Here is a 6,298-nt window from a genome sequence, read left to right on the forward strand (position 1 = left end):
AACCGCCCGTGTAACTGATTTCTACTATAACAACTAGATGGCGTTTCTTACAAATAAAGATACACATGGTGCGTCTGCGTTTGAAAACTGCAAACGTGACTAGTGGCATATAACTGTTAAATTATCACTAAAATTATAAAATAGGATTATAAACATATGAATCGTTTTTGATCATTTATAAATAATAAAACACGCAAAAATAATTAAATATATTATGAATTCGTCTCCTAAGTTTTTAGCAAGTTATACATAGTATATCAAACAACTTTCTTCATTTCGAGGAGCATTTCGTTTCTCTAAGGGTCGCAGTTCTATCCTAACCTACCCCACAAAACCGAAATCGCCAAACTATGCGTCGTTGAACAGTTCTGTTCTGATTATCATTAGCAGTTCCACTCCATCAATTGCGACAGTTTCTAATGAAAATGCTTGATTTTCTGATGAAAATACAAAAATCTCTATATACGCATGCCTTTGAGATTTGAGGAGTTCCCTCGATTCCTCATGAATCCCATCATCGTCAGAACTCGAGCTTGACAAAATGTGGCTTAATAACTTAACTTGCTTAACAAACATAACGAAGAGGACAAATCGCCAAACGTGAACTATGCGTCGTTGAAGATTTCCGTTCTAATCATCATCATCAGCAGTTCCACTTCATCAAAAATCACTTTTTTTAATGTTTGATTTGTAAATAAAAACACAAAAATCACTACTATGTATGCCTTTAAGATTTGAGGAGTTCCCTCGATTCCTCATGGATTCCAACATCAGAACGGGGTTTTGACAAAAACGGGACCAATCCGTATGCATATACATACAATCAAAAAAAGAATTTTCAAAATCGGTCTAGTAATGACGGAGATATGGAGTAACAAACAAAAAAAATAACGGGTTGGACTCCGGGAGTGCCGACAGAAGTGAAAAGTGAAAACTCAATGACTAGTCCAAAATGTCTGCAGCACTATGTATAATTGACCCATCCTCCTTTCTATTGAAAAACTTTAGTTCCGAAATTGCTGGTCAGTGAGCTTGTTTAAAATTCGAAAGTCAAATTTGTAGCGTTAAGAGCCAACGGGAGTGGTCATTTCTCCATACAAACGTACTCCTCGTTTTCCTCCGTGGTTTTTGAAGCTAGAGCAATGATTTTTTCAACACAGATTAATATTGTCAATATCTGTGTCGGAGCGTTTAGCTTTTTTTGATATTTTTGTTTTTTAAGGCGCTAGAGCCCTTCAAAAATGGCCAAAATGGCCTAATTGACTATGCCGCAATGAGAGGCGTGGCATTCAAAACTGATATCAATTAGCCAAAAAAGCAAAACGGTCCGACACAGATAATTTCATAATCATTTAGATTTCCAAATTTGGTTACGATTGGTTAAGTTTTGGAGGAGGAAACAGAGTAGTACGAAACCTCGATTTTTGAGATTTTTACGCAGGATTTTTCGCCTTGTCCTTATCGCACTACTTTTAGGTGCCGCTTCCGTTAGCGAGACGGGTATATTTAAGTACCTAAACTAGTAGTTCGCCCCGAACTGAGAACTCGCGGTTTGCCAGAAATTATATAGAGCGATTGACTTTGTTGCACCTAGTTACTTACTCGTATAGTTCGACATAAAATAGTAGAAAATAATTTTCAAGAAAAAAAAAACGACTTCTATGGGGGCCGGTAAAAGATTATTGTACATAGATGGTGCACCATGTAGAAAATGAGGTAAAACCACCCACTTTTGTAGTAGGTAGCATTTCGTTTCTGTAAGGGTCGCAGTTTTAGCCTCACGAACCCACTTCTCTGATAGCAGTTCGGTTCTGTGAGGATTGCAGTTCGAACCTAACCAAAACCACTTTTCTAGTAGCATTTCGTTTCTGTAAGGCTCGCAGTTCTAACCCAATCTAACCCACTTTTTTCGGTACTGTGAGGATCGCAGTTCAAACCTAACCTAACCCACTTACCGGCGCGTGCGGTGCGGTGTACGGGGGTTTGAGCGGGAGGGGCTAGTAAGTTTGGCATCATTATACTTTATATCTACATTTTATGGTAGGTAATCATAGTGGTTTATTTAGCTTAGGTATCAGTGGTTTTCCAGGTCAAGGTCCGAGTCCGGGTCCGGGTTCAGTTCCGGGTCCAGGACCAGGTCCAGGTCGAGGTCCAGGTCTAGGTCTTGGTCCAAGTCCAGGTCCAAGTCCGGGTCCAGGTCCGAGTTCAGGTCCAGATAAGAGCCCGGATCCGGGTCAGGTCTGGCACCAGGGCCAGCTCCGTCAAAATCGAAATTCGAAATTGCCAAACGTGTAGTCATTGAAGAGTTCCGTTCTGATCATCATCAGCAGTTCCACTTCATCAAATGCGACAGTTTTTAATGTAAATTCTTGAATTCTGATGAAAATACACAAATCTCTATACGCATGCCTTTAAGATATGAGGAGTTCCCTCGATTCCTCATGGATACCATCATCAGACCTCGAGCTTGACAAAAATGTGGCTTAAAAACATAACTTGCTTAACAAACATAACGAAGAGGACAAATCGCCAAACGTGAACTATGCGTCGTTGAAGAGTTCCGTTCTGATCATCATCAGCAGTTCCACTTCATCAAATGCGACAGTTTTTAATGAAAATGCTTGATTTTCTGATGAAAATACAAAAATCTCTATATGCATGCCTTTGAGATTTGAGGAGTTCCCTCGATTCCTCATGAATCCCATCATCGTCAGAACTCGAGCTTGACAAAATGTGGCTTAATAACTTAACTTGCTTAACAAACATAACGAAGAGGACAAATCGCCAAACGTGAACTATGCGTCGTTGAAGATTTCCGTTCTAATCATCATCATCAGCAGTTCCACTTCATCAAAAATCACTTTTTTTAATGTTTGATTTGTAAATAAAAACACAAAAATCACTACTATGTATGCCTTTAAGATTTGAGGAGTTCCCTTGATTCCTCATAGATCCCATCATCAGAACTGGGTTTTGACAAAAACGGGACCAATCTGTATGCATATACATACAATCAAAAAAATAATTTTCAAAATCGGTCCAGTAATGACGGAGATATAGAGTAACAGGCATAAAAAAAATCACAATCGAATCTCCTCCTTTTGAGATTTGGAAGTCGGTTAATAAATGAGGCCGCCACTTTCTACGTAGCTATCACATTTTTGACGTAAAATGCTTACACATGGCAACAATTTATAGTCTGTCAAGCCATTTCCGTCAGTAGAAAAAAGCGGCTAAAAAATGTAGGCGCGAAGGGTTATCGTCCCATAGAAAATTTGAATATCGCGCCTTTTTCTACTGACAAACTTGTTTGACCGACTATAGTATGGAAATTTTAAAGTTCCATTTTATTTTATTTCTACTATTTTATGTCCCACTATAGGCGGCAATGGATCAAAAATCGCGTGGATATATTACAAGGTCTGTGGAGCCCTTAACTGATACTGTATCTGTGGTAAGCCGAAATATGTCCAATCAAATGTCAAATACCTATATTATGTTTATTTTTATCTTGCTAATTATTTCAAAATGGTAAATTTAAAAACGATATTATAAAAGTGCAAGCCGAGCACTTTCATTTGATACCAAACTCCACCATACTTTCTTGCAAAAAGATGACCAGAATAGCAAGACCCCTCACAAATAGCTTTTTAGCCTTCTAAGCTCTTCTAACTCAATAACCCCTTGATCGAGCCTGCTCATAATTTAATGACTAAATATAGTGCCCTCGACTACACGTTTACCCAATTTCATTTAAATTAGAACAAATTTATTTAAGTTCTTGAGTATCAAACTATCCTCTGATAGTTCAGCTTAAAAACATCGAAATGCCGGGACGTGCCCCTAGCCAGCCGCGTGTCCCAAGTCGAATGTAAGAACTTCGTTCGCTTCGCTCGCTCGTTCGAAGAACTTCGTTCGCTTCGCTCGCTCGTTCGAAGAACTTCGTTCGTTCGAATATTTAAAACTCAGCTCCTGTTTCGTCTTAATCTTCGAGCAACACCGGCTTCCGAAGGTCTTAATTGTTTAAAATTCGAATAGAAATTGTAAAGTTACCTTGCAGACCTCGCATCGAAATATATTTGGTCATGATATTTTGAGTTTTATTCACCAGTACTAGAGTTCACTTTTATTAGCGATTTCATCAAGATGTAGCTTTATTGAATTATATTTGAGTGATATAAAGTTAGAATGTAACTATGAGATTCTCGTATTTCAACCCGTACAAGATTAGAACCTTTTTCATGTAATGTCATTGAGTTTTTCTTTATTGATTTAAATGCCATCTAAATGAGTGGCCATCTAAACGTGATCGCGTTACGCTGTCTCGAGTTTATCATTTTTTCCCCACCTCAAAAAGTGCCCAGCGCCGCTAAAGAAGTTTTCACTTCAAAAACTGCAACCGAATTGATAACCTCCTCGTTTTGAGATTTGGAAGTCGGTTAAAAATGACAGATAAAGACAAACGATTATTAGCTAATTGAGGTTTGTAGCGCGTTTAATGAATAAGGGGGTTAGTTTTTAATTTTTAAATACAGCTAGTCGCACGTAGACAAGTCTCAGTCCGTAGGTATTTAACCAAAATAACTTTACCGACCGCCTCGGCCATTAATATTATTACTTTATTAATATTAATATTATTAATATTATTCAATTAGGGTCTTAGGTTAGGATTTTACAATGTGAGTATAAAAGTAAAATATAAAAACACTTACAAAACATTACAAAAATATTATAAACACATTATAAAAAACCTAACCTAGGGTGCCGCCGGCAGCGGGGCAGGGTCCAAGCTGCCGGTGGGCCCGGTGGTCAGGGCCGCAGAGCGAGGAACCGACGTACTATACGCGCCGTGTCCAAAATTACCGCCTTCTGCATTTGACCCTTGATCCAACCACCCAGCGAGTTTCTCTCTATAATAGGTGTTGGTCGAGACTCTTCGCTATGAGACCGTTCGCTGACACGACTATAGGAACAATGATCGTCGAGTCAACATCCCACATGGCGGTTATCTCGTGAGCTAAGTCTAGGTACTTGCTGGACTTGTCCTTCTCGGCTATGATTTATATTATATATATAGGTACTTTTAAATTATTACTCGTTGTAATTAATAGATTAGATTCGGTGTAAATCTATTATCGAATTTTAATTACTATTCAAAGCAACACGTGTAGCATTCATACGTGAAATTGACTTATTATGATGACAAATTGATTTAACGCTTAGTTAGGAACAAATGTAAGAAATGTATTTTTAATACATGCTTATATTTCCGACTTTACCTTTAGAAACCATCATCTACTTACTAAAGAAGATTCTGATGAGCCCAACCACGATGTGGTAGCGGTTTTTTGTTGCTGAGTAATTTAGGTACATTCTGACTTCATCAAAGGAAAAGCTCCATATGTTATCATATTGGTGCACTGCCACCGTTAAAGCGTGTAAAAAAATCAAAATAATAGTCGATTATTTAAAGTATCTGTCTGTGATTGTCGGGCACTTGTCGGGTCACCAGGTAATTGGATAAAAGTAGGATATTCTCAAGTAGGTATGTAGTTATGTACCTAGCACAGACCACTATGTAACTATAAACATAAAAGGGTGTAGGAAAGTCGTCATAATGTGAGTCAAGGCTACCATTTTCAATAATATGATTCTAACTAGTATAGATAGCCCAATAATCTTTAATCGCCCTTTCAGTTTTTTTCTAACAAATATATATATATGGGCATTAAACATCGATAAATGGTAGGTAGTTACTACAACTTAGGTACTAGCAACGTCAAGTTGAGGTGGGCCATAATTTGACACAAAGAGTACTAACTGGGTAGGATGGTCAAAACAAGAAGAAGGCTCTGAAAGAAATTTTTGAGCTTTAGGTAAGTATTTGCCAACCGGCAAGTACCTACCTATGTACCTAGCTCAATCTTGCCTTGCTACTGACGAAGCCGGCAATCTCTTTCACGCGTTAAACTCCATCCATCTCTAGTCTTTAATATATGTAGGTACCTAATACATAACGTATACCGCACGCTTAGTACCCACATATTTGTTCAAAGGCTAGATAGAGTCTGGCTATACCTAGATACTATACCTAGCTACGCTACGAGATCTTTAAAGGGAATCGCTTGCCGAGAAAATCCTGGTTTACTTAAAACGCTGAATCAAGAAAATGCCAAAATAAAAAGGATCTAAATATAATTTCATCGAGAACCTCACCCCACAAAATCTGACGTCGCCGTGTTACCGCGTTATAAAACCATTAAAACGATAAGAAATTAATTGTTTCCCCATGTTTTAT

The sequence above is a fragment of the Cydia splendana genome, chromosome 1 (assembly GCF_910591565.1).
Source record: "Cydia splendana chromosome 1, ilCydSple1.2, whole genome shotgun sequence".
Classification (NCBI taxonomy): Eukaryota; Metazoa; Arthropoda; class Insecta; order Lepidoptera; family Tortricidae; genus Cydia; species Cydia splendana.